This window comes from Anopheles coustani, chromosome 2, assembly GCF_943734705.1.
Source record: "Anopheles coustani chromosome 2, idAnoCousDA_361_x.2, whole genome shotgun sequence".
Lineage (NCBI taxonomy): Eukaryota > Metazoa > Arthropoda > Insecta > Diptera > Culicidae > Anopheles > Anopheles coustani.
Window position 1 is genome coordinate 2,953,744 of NC_071289.1, and position 10,944 is coordinate 2,964,687.

Below are 10,944 nucleotides of genomic sequence, written 5' to 3' on the forward strand. Positions count from 1 at the left end.
CAGTCTTTCGGAAAACACAACCATCCGCGCCCCCCCCCCCCCTCCCCCCCTCCGGTCCCCAAGGAAAACGGCAAATCCTCCAGGGCGTACTTCAGCGCAACAGGGAGTGGAGGAGGAGGGGTGGAGGGAAAACGCGGTGACATTTTCCGGCGCGCACTGGAAGCAACTTCGGGCCTTCAATATCGCTTCTCGGCATGCTTTCGTGCGGCGGTCAAATTAAAGACCAGCCCTCCACCCTCCCCCTCCCCTTCGGCGTCCTTGCGTCCACTTTTAACCGATGTGGTTTTGTCACACCAATAATTTTGGCCTACCTTTATCCCCGCCACCCTCCTCCTCCTCCTCCGTCAAGGAGTTGTTGGTGCGTTGTTGTTTTTTTTCCCTTTTTTTTAATCAGTTTCCCCGGAGGCCACTCACACGGTCACGGTGTTAGCCACGGGTGTTCCCCGGGCCCATTTGGCCGGAAAAGCCGGTGAACCCACTCGATGGGACGAGCGTAATGAATTTTTAATCCCGAAAAACCTCTTTAACCGAACCGTTTTCATTCGCGCCGATGCGTCGTTGATGGTTTGGGGGGTGGGGGGAAAAACGCGTCACAACCGGTGCCCGCAGGGAGCTGGTAATTGATGGATGAATTGATGGAGTTATGGGGAAAAGGTGGGGGGAGGAAAATGAGGACCCATCAGTCAAACGCCTGTCGGAATATGGCCATAAGCCACGAGAGAAGAAGAAAGCGAGTAACGAAAAAAAAAACAAGGGAAAACACCCTGCTGAGAGAGGTTTTCCACGCGCGGTTTTTTTTTTCCAACTAACTCCTCGCTTGTCCTTGTCCACTCAGTAATCTCCTACCTTCCCCTTCCGAGCGCCCGCCCCCTTTCGGAAGTGCTTTATTGACGGCCGGCAACAAAATGGACGCAAAAGGCAATGGATCACCATTTTATCATAACGACTGTCGATGCTGTTGTTGTTGTTGTTGTCGTTGGGAAGAGTGGCCACCTGAATCGATCGTACGGGCGGTGGGGAGGAGGACGTACATGAGGCTAGGCGGTGTGTTTTTATCGGAAAATATTAATTATTTAAAATTAAAAGCCCCCCCGCCGCGTCGTCGATGTGGCGGTGAAAAGTTTGTTAAAAATTAATACCTTCCCCGTCCGAGGCTGATGTGTTCGGTGGTTCCCGTGAGGTACCCAGAAGGAGGTGTTTGGTTTGGAAAAGTCGGAAAATGTTCTAGAAATACCTGAAATAAAATGTAGCACGATGGTGCTCCAAGTAGCCTCGCGCTTTTTCTTTCCCTTTGTTTCCCAGGCAACAACGATTAACGTTACGCGATGGTGACTTTAATAGGCTAGTTTGGTGGAAAATTGGTGGAAAGTCCCGAGTAGGCGAAAATAGCCTCAAGGAACGGTTTACTATTTCAACCCATCCTCTTATTTAAACACATGACCATCGGTGTTTTGTGCTGGCTTTTCCTCAGGAACAGCGAACGGTGGTAAGTGTTTGTGTGGAGTACCATTTTATTTAATTCCATCCAACATGGCTGCCCTCGGTGTCCTTCGTCGGCGGACCCAAATGAGTCCCTGCAGGCAACCGAACTCGCGCTCGGGTAATGAATTGATAAATGGCAAGCTGGGAATAGGGCAATTTCGGCACCGGGCGGCGCACATGTCCGGCCACCAGGCCTTTTCCCTCTCCCATGGAAATGCTGCCCACCAAACCCCCCCATACTCTCCTACCCGTATTGTTGTAATAATGAAAATGGACTCGAAATACAAACACCACACCGGGGCCGACCCTTTGTGCTCGCGTCCACCGAACGAAGACGGATGGGAAATGAGTCCGGGACACTGTGAAAACTCACAAAGGACCGCGACCGGTCCATCGATCGAAGGTTTGGTCGATCATTTCCGCTTCCGAGACAGCCCGATGGCTTCAATTATTGGGTGTCATTTGCGCAATGAACGAACGAGCAGCCCGTATTTTGCGTGTGTGTGTGATTGGAAAATCACGACACGGCCAAAGACACGAACCCATTGTGGGGGAGTTTAGGAACACGGGACAAAAAAACAACCACCATCATGTCCATCCTGATCGATCGGATGGCATTTTCCATCGCTAGTGCGAGTTGCTTTTCTTGGAAAATTTCCAATCACGCCTATTTATAGCTGAATGCCGGGACAACAGTTCAGCTCTTACTGTAATTAGTGTGGCATTCAACACGTTTTAACGCTTTTGTTCTACTGAAACAACAAAAAACCGACAACCACACTTTTCCGTTTTTGTGCTTTCCTCTATTCAAAACTAGTGGGCTTTGTAAAACAGGCGATGTTTAATTACGTTAAATAGCTTTACATAAAAAAAAACAGTAGTTGTTCTTTCCGACTGCAGTTGAAAATGATTGAAAGGATACAACAAAAATAGAAACACGTGAGTTACAAATTACAATAGAATCGTAAATGCATATCAATACACGCACAGTACACTTTTATCATATTTAATAAACTTATGAACTGAACAATAAGGTCCACTCCGACAATGTGTTGTGTAACATATCTTTTTCCCAGCAATGGTAAACAACATTATTGTGATGCTTCACGGAAAAGTTGTCGATGAATGGAATTCATTCTGAAACTGCTTTTGTTCTTTATAAACATGATCTGTTTGCGAGAACAATATACTTTTATACTTTTTTATATTTGAAGGAAAACCATGATTGATGCTGTCTGCGAGCTCATTTTAGTTTTTCGATTTTCATCGATGGAATTTTGATTTAAAAATTCATCCTTCCTACTCAATAAAGAACTGTTTCGGTGAAATTTCGAAACAAACCGCACGGCTAGCATTTCATTACAACACCCTTTCGTGAAATATTTTAGTCCTCTTTTAGTCTTATTACGCTGGTTTGAAATTCGATGAACCGATGCCGATGACGTTCATCAGCCAAATTTTCGTCAAGCGCAACAAAATTGCCCAGCACTAAACAAAAGGGGTGAGAGAAAACCCCCTGGCACAGCAGCAAAGCAGGTCTTTTCCCCGAAAATTTCCTACAATCTGTCATCACCCGACGACGGTGGAAAACGGATGGGAAAATGGGCAGGTAGGTCGGGTGGTAATATCAGACAATCGCAGTTCCGAGTTCCGAACGGCGGGATCCGATTACACACCGTTTGATGGGGGGGAGGGAGGGAACTTGGGATGGGACGGATGGACAGCTCGGAAGCAGGAAGCCGGATGTCGGAAACCTTTTCATTTGATTCAATAGCGCCGCGTTTTCGGGACGGCATTTAGCATGCGTGCACTTGGCTACGCGTCCATTTTCCACCGGAGGCCTCCCCCCAGAGCAGGTGGACAGTAATTTATGGAACGTCCGTCGGACGAAAAGAGAAGGGGTTGGGGGGATAATTTCAAATTTACCACGAAAGGGCAGCACGGTGAAAATTACACCAATGGAAGCTGGATGCTGGAAACCAGCGCCTGAAAGGTTTCAATTGGAAACTGGCTGCCCCGAATTGAGAACTGAAAGGGGACGAACAGGGAGGAGGGGGTGGAAAGCGGGGCGGGGGAAGTTGATAGGGACAGCTTTTCGATAGCCGCCATTCCTGTCAACGGCCGTTGACGGCGTAGGCAGACCAATAATGCACAGAATGCCGTGGCTTGTTGCGTCGAGTCCGAGTTTTTTGGTTGGAAAAAGAGGGAAAATGAAGGGGTAGGGAAATTTGGGGAATCGAAGCGGGCAGACGTAAGGAAAACCTCACGAGTATAAGTGCCACAAGGTAAAGCTAATGCACAATTCATTAAAGCAAACATGAAATAGATTTTAGACTTTATACCTCGATCAGGAAAAAAACTATTTAAGTCCTACCTTTATCTGAGAACCCAATTAAATGTTTAAATGTGCCATCAGTTCTAATTTACTATATCGCTTTCTTGCTTTCAGTTCACTTTCTGGCCACCGAAGGGTTCGGATATCTCCCCCGGTGACTTACGGCCGGTAATGAAAGGTAAGCTAAATCCGCCTATCTGTCCAAATTATGAGCGATGGATTGCTCATTGAACCGGATCAAACCGCCGGGGAAGGAGGGTAGGGAGGGGGAATGGGAAATTGTCGCCCACACGATGCCAATGATGATGATGGTGAGGTTGGCGCGTTGGCTGCTTCGGGAACGTGGAAAACGGCGGAAAAGGAAGAGATTCCGATAACAAACTGATTACATCCCATCCACGGTTCGTTGGAGCTGGGGAGGGGTTGGGTGGTACGTCACATTCCCTTTCATCATCCCAGTCCGAGAGCTGGTCGTCCATCAAACGGAGACGAGAAGGAGAGGGGAATGGATGAATCGGACGACGTCCCGTCAGTAAATTCGGGGAGACTCTGTTACTAACCGACCTCTCCTACGAAACTCCAGATAGCTCTCGTTCAAGTCACCACCAATATGTCTCCCCACCTGGGAGACTAACCAGACTAGAACTCCCCCCTTCAGATTCTCCCAGTACTGCCGTCTCTGGTTGGTAAAACTTCCCAATCACGATAATTCACATTCGTCATCGTCGGCATTCGGTAGTTCGGCACAAAATTGGCAGCCATCAACCAAACGTTGTTGGTTCTGGGGATTGTTGTAGCATTTTTCCCCTCGAAAATCGGCCGGTGCGGACTTCCGCGAGCTCGGCCATGTGTAAAGGCTCTGATACGGCATGGTATGTGTCATCCAGGTTGCTTTTCGCTATGATAAACAATTGGAGCACCTGGAGGGATGGGAGGGGTGGGGCCACGGCGGGGAATGATAAACCGGGAGCAATGACTGTTAAGCACCGAAAAGGAAATAAGCACTTTTGGATTACAAACTGATATGGAAGCAGAATTTGTGCAAAGCAGTATCCAACGAACATTGCCTTTCAGGGATAGGGGAACACTGCTTTTAAACCGCGAGTCATTTTTGGGTTTTTTTTTGCTGGAATAAAGCGGTGTTTTAAACTTGATAAAAATATTTTTTTAATTATAAGAGGAATCGCGTACGGATTTGTTTAATTTTAACGATGGTTAAAAATAAACCATCGCCCATTTTCAAAGGCCTAAGGCCTGGAAATTAGCCTGTTTGATTAACAATCGTTTGTACTGATTATAACGATCGTTTATTTCAATTAACAAGATTGACAAATGCATCAAATTCACCGAAAATGAACGCTGGGCGGCAAATTAAACGATGGTTAAATAAACAAATCCATATGCGATTCCTCCTTATGATTTACCAATTTTAAACCAAATCACCAAAATTATAAAATCGATCCGTTGGAAGTTTCATACAGATTCAATTTGACATACCATACTAACTAGTTAGTTGAACTCTCTTAAATTAAAGAAACGTTGAATATTTGGCAAAAAAAGTGATTAGATTGCATCGGCCGGGAATCGAACCCGGGCCGCCCGCGTGGCAGGCGAGCATTCTACCACTGAACCACCGATGCTTGTTGATATTCAAGTTTCCAACATTGTGAAAATGAATTTTAAAAGCCAAAGATCCTTCCAAAGTTCAATTTCTGAAGAATTTTCATACAAAAAGCTTTATCAAAATCGTTTTGTTGTTCCGTAAGATCCACGATCCATTAAACTCCTCTCTTCTTTATAGGACAACCGATTCGTTTGACGCTTCCATAGCCGTAGCCTACTTTATCGAATCGCTGCGATGACAAACATATTTTGACGTCATCGAAGCATTCCTTTCCCCGCGCGCGCACACCTTAGCGACTCCCCACTAATCACCTCCCGCGTGTGTGTGTGTATGTTTCATCTTTCCCTCCTTTTGCATTGAAAATCGCATCGAAAGGGGCCTTTCATCGATCGGCTTGCGGCTGATAAATTGCACCCGGTGTCCCCGTGTGGCCCGCGGGAAGGCCTCGGGCAACCGTCGGTTCTGTGGACAACTGTCCGTTTCGGAATGCACGCGGAACGGTTCGCGGATTTGACGGCGAGCAGTCCGCGAGAAAGGCTCGCTTCTTCCTTGAAGACACACGTCCTCGGTGCGGACGGCGGACCGTGTGTGTGTGTGTGTCGCGGCGGATCTGATTGATCAATCGTTTCCTAACGCTATTTGATGCCATTAGAGAGCCCTGCCGGCCGGCGGATGGACGCAGGTGAAGATAGTGAGGCCCCCGATACGGCACACCCCGGGCAGAGACAGAGAGAGAGCGAGATTGGAAATGGCCATAAACGGTATCGGAGCAATAAATTAGTAGCAACCGTAGGATGGCCGGTGCCGGGGGAGGTGGGAAGGAAGGCTTTCGCCTAATCTCGACAGATCTTCACACTTTGTAGCAAAACAGCTCGTTCATCTCTCGCCGATAGATAGCCACACACACACACACGCGAGGGGGCAGGAGTGGGCGGAAAACGGGGGTGGATTTGCGATGACGCCGGGATTTCCGGGACCATAAATTGTACACACCTTTATTGATCGCTGACGGAAAGACCGGGCCTCTTCCCCTTGCGCGACTCGTATTGATGGCCCGGAATGGAATTATTTATGAAAATTCCTCGCACATTAAGCGACAAACGGAAGACAAATATAACGTGCAACAGCTGGGCTGGTGTGTAAAAAGTTGTTAACATGAAACAATAATTTATAATTGAAACAATCTGGGACGGTAGAATAAATTGGAATAATTAAAAAAACTGTAAACGCTAAAGAAGACATTAGTTTGTAAGCTGGTAATAACCTACAAAGCGATGAATAAAAATGTCCTCTTTGCGCAGACTTTTACTGTCAAAGTAGGCTGTGGCAGGGCGTTTGACATAAAAATGATGTCCGCTCGTGTAATAACGCAAACTTCCACAAAATGAGTTTTGCAGTTATTTGATGTTTAAATTTAACGTATTGTTCATCCTAGAGGAATGAACAAAATTTGTTGCAAACAAAAGAGCAAAAGGAACTCTAAATTTGACATAAAAATTCCAGTCAAAAGAAAATCGGAACCCGAAAAGTATCTGTCAAACGCGTTTGGCATACAACTTCTAGGAAAATAAGATAGATAAAGTCCTAATAAGTCTAATAAGCGTATAAATTACCTACATCTCACTTGTTTTAAAAATATTTTCCAATTATTGGTCAACGTTCCTTTTGAAATGTGCCATCCGAAACGAAGTGCGCACGCGTACGTGTCTTAAAAACAGACACGAACGAGCGAGACGAGATCTCGCATCGAGAACGCCGATCGAGTTGCGCGAATCGATTTTTCTCGTTTTCTTGTACCAGGAGCGCAGAACCGGCGGGTGGGAAGACCGGCAGCTTCATCTCGAAGACGAACAACATTCCCAAGACGGGGGAACACATACTCGCGCCTAAAACATTTACCCACAACGCACCAGGACCGGATGAGCGGTGAGGGTTAATGAGAAGGAATGAGAAAGACATTTGAACCCAGAAACAGACAAGTTTGGCCAACGAAGGGCATGAGTGGGGAAGGGATGGGTGGGGTGAGCTGAAGACGGCGCAAAAATCCGTCGGAAATTTCCGTCCGCGATGTTCGAATTTTGTTCCGTTTGTACCAGGGTGGAAGGAATGAGCTGGAGGCTGCAAGTCGCACGCGCATATCGCAAAGCAGCTCGAAGCGATTCATTCTCGAAGCGGGCAAGAAATTTCCGTTCGATGTCTCAATTTTATCCAATTTGTAACCGGGTAGCAGGAGCGTGCAGGAGGTTACGGCTGTCCCGAGAGCCTGTGCACGAGGACGGTCGTGGGAAATTTCCACTCGAAGCCGGCAAAATTTTATCCAACCTGGTACCAGGGTCGCAGGAATCGCAGCAGGTAACAGCGCTTCATATCGTCGTCCCGCTCGGATAAAACTGGAGAAACCGGCCGACTCACTCTCGCGCTGCCCGGCGATCGGCTCACCTGCTCGCTCTCACTCGACGATCGTGCCGCGCACTGTGTAGCCTCCTGAGCGATCATGCAACCCTGGTACCAGTCGGACGAAATTTCAGCTTTCGAGTGGGATTTTGCTCCGGTGAGTTTGCAAAATATCGTCCGCTTCCACTAGAGGGCGATCAACACAACCCGGGCAAGGTTCGGCCGTCGATGGGAATGGAATGCGATCGATTCTAGGGCGTGGCGTCGGGTTCTAGCTAGAACCAAACCAGGCTACCTCTTCTGCGATCCTGCTACCCTGTTACAAACTGGTCAATATATCGATTTTTGCACCGGAATTCGTCGCCGCCGCGAGAGAGATTTTTGACAACTCGCTCGGCTCGACAAGGGAAATTGCATGCAGGTTCTAAATCCAATTTTCTTTCATTTTTCCGATGTTTTCCAATAAGAACAGATTGTTTATAGTTTAAAAACATGATATTTGATATATTTGAGTATATTTTGTTAAATTTCGGAGTCGTTTGGAGACTTTTTATGTCATTTGATTCGGAATGCATGCGGGTTCAAAATCCCATTTTCTTTCTCTATTCGGATATTTTCCAATAAGAACAGGTTGTTTATCATTTCAATTTGTAATTTGATACATTTCAAAATGTTTTGTAAAGTTTCTGAGTCATTTCAAGGTTCTAAATCAAATTTTCTTTCATTTTACGAATGCTTTCCAGTAAGAACACAGGTTGTTTATAGTTTAAAAACATGTTAATTCATATATTTCAGAATATTTTGTAAACTTGCGGAGTCATTTCGAGACATTTTATGTTAATCCATTCAACAAGAACAGGTTGTTTATAGTGTAGAAACATATTGGATTAACTACTTTAAAATATTGTGTACAGTTTCAGAGTCATTTCGAGACTTTTTCTTTTATTTCACAATCGTTTCCTTCCCATTTCCATAGGAAGACATTTCTTAGATTATTTTCAGAAAGAACAGATGGTTTCATTCCGTTTAAACGTTTTGTTTAACAATATTTTAATAATTATGAATACATTTACGGAGCCATTTCGAGCTGTTTTCCGATTACTTTTATTTACTTTTCTCTTCCCTACCATTTCCATCAAAAAACACACATGTTTTTATCTGCATTTTAACTACCCACAACACTTCGTTACAGCCGTCTTCACGCGGACAAAGCATTCCATAGATGGTTTATTTATACTCCTGCACTTACGAGGCGCTTGGTTCTCGGAATTGAACCGACTGGAAACGTTCTTACGACGAAGAAAAACCCCATATCTTGCCCAGGAGAACCAAATGAAGTGCTAAAGATGTCAAACAGCGGCGTTAATGTAACGTGAATTATCAATTAACATTCTTCGCCCGTTGCTAAGAGGAGGCAGGAGTGTCCTTTCCTTCCCCCCGGCGGTGTTCCGCGCATGTGTGAGTCATAAGTCACTGGACAAATTGATCTCGCCTGAACGATCGCTTTTAGCCCCGCGGGCTCGTGTCTGCTGCATGCACACCGGAACTGGTCGAGATGACGAGGTGGGGGAGGAGGAAATGTGTGTCACCGCTGGAGAATGACACGAACCTTCCGAGTCGTGCGTTCCCCACACCGCCTCCGCCGCTTTCCGTGGCCCAGATTGACGACCGAACCCCGGCGATTCGGATGGCGCATAATCCGCATATCCCGGCGTCCCTCTCTCAAAGCAAATTCGATGGGTTTTGAGTGAATGAGGACCCGGGCACAAACCGCAAACCAGTTCCCCCCTTTCTTCCCATTATTGGGGGGTTTGGTGGGCTTCAAAAGCCGCCCTCGATCCGAAACCGAACGCACGGCGACGGAACGCGAGCAAACCACCGACATTAGCGCGGGCTCCCCACAATCATCGTGTCCGGGTGGTGAGGGCTCTGGCCCAAGAGCCCCCTAGGGGGGTGGGTCACTCTCAATGGGTCACACCGCGTCGGCGACTAATGGTTCGCCGATCTAATAAAGAAACCGCTCCAGAGCCGTCGCCTTCCGTCGCCTTCGATCAGCTTCGCGCGCCAACACAATATGATTCAGCAGCGGGAATTTCCATGCCATGCCCTGCCGACGCCGCCGCGGTGGTCACTTTGACAGCGGGTTGATTTCTTCATCCTACGCCCGGAATGAGGCAAAAAAAAAAACAGGCAAGCCATCAGACGAGGGGGAAAACTGCAACAGAGAAGAGAGCAAGAGATGGAATATGTATAATGGTCGCAATTTTACGAACGGCGCAGTGTGCTATGAGGTTTGTGTGCTGCTTACCTATTCATTTCCCTTCCCTTCCCTCGCAGAGAGAGGAATGGTGCATTTCGTAGCCGCTGGGACTGACCAATGCCAAGAAGATTTATCCGCCAATCCGGTTTCCTTTTCGCGCCGGGTTGTGCTTTGGCGTTCGGGATTCGTCATCGTGCAGCTGTGGGGTTCGTGCGCCTTTAGGGCGTTTTTTCCTCGCCTCCTACGATGCCGTTTCCTGGAAATGAAATGGAAATGAAAGTGGTTGCATTAGAATTGATTGAAAGTCAATTAGGTGGCACACCGGCGCAAGGGGGTGCGAAATGTCAACGCCGACGAGACGAAGGGGGTGGTGAGGAGGTTTCCATGACGGAGACGGAGACGTAAGGGAATAAATAAATCACCAATATATTATCCGCAATCCAACATATGGAGAAGTACCACTCTCAGAGGGGAAAGAATCGATTTGAATCGAAGTGTGCGTTGATGAAAAAAAAAACACAAGGAGGCTGGGATATAATGTAGAATTAAAATGAGCGAAAGATTGGTTTCACCGAAATTCAGGATCGCGTTTCGGAAATTCCGTAGAAAGCGTGTCCGGCAAAGAATTTAAATCGAACCCGGAGTGTTTATTTTCACAACACGGTTGAATTATTGAAATAGATCACGAACGATTTTTCCCAACCCGAATTAGGCCATGGTGGGGGTGAAAGAAAAGTGTGTTTCGGATTCGCCAAAACCGGGCCGCGAGATCGCGTGATCGTGCGCTCGTGGAAACGTTGTGGAAACGTGTGGAAAATGGCTCTCGCCCTGGGCAAAGGGCGAGGGAAG

The 10,944-nt window shown here is 46.9% G+C and overlaps 1 non-coding gene across 1 annotated transcript; it reads right to left on the reverse strand.

The window, feature by feature from the left end:
• Positions 1–5,386: 5,386 nt before the first annotated feature.
• On the reverse strand, positions 5,387–5,457 carry Trnag-gcc (transfer RNA glycine (anticodon GCC)). Its single transcript has one exon. It is a non-coding gene; the product is annotated as a tRNA-Gly (tRNA).
• Between the last annotated feature and the right edge of the window lie 5,487 nt (positions 5,458–10,944).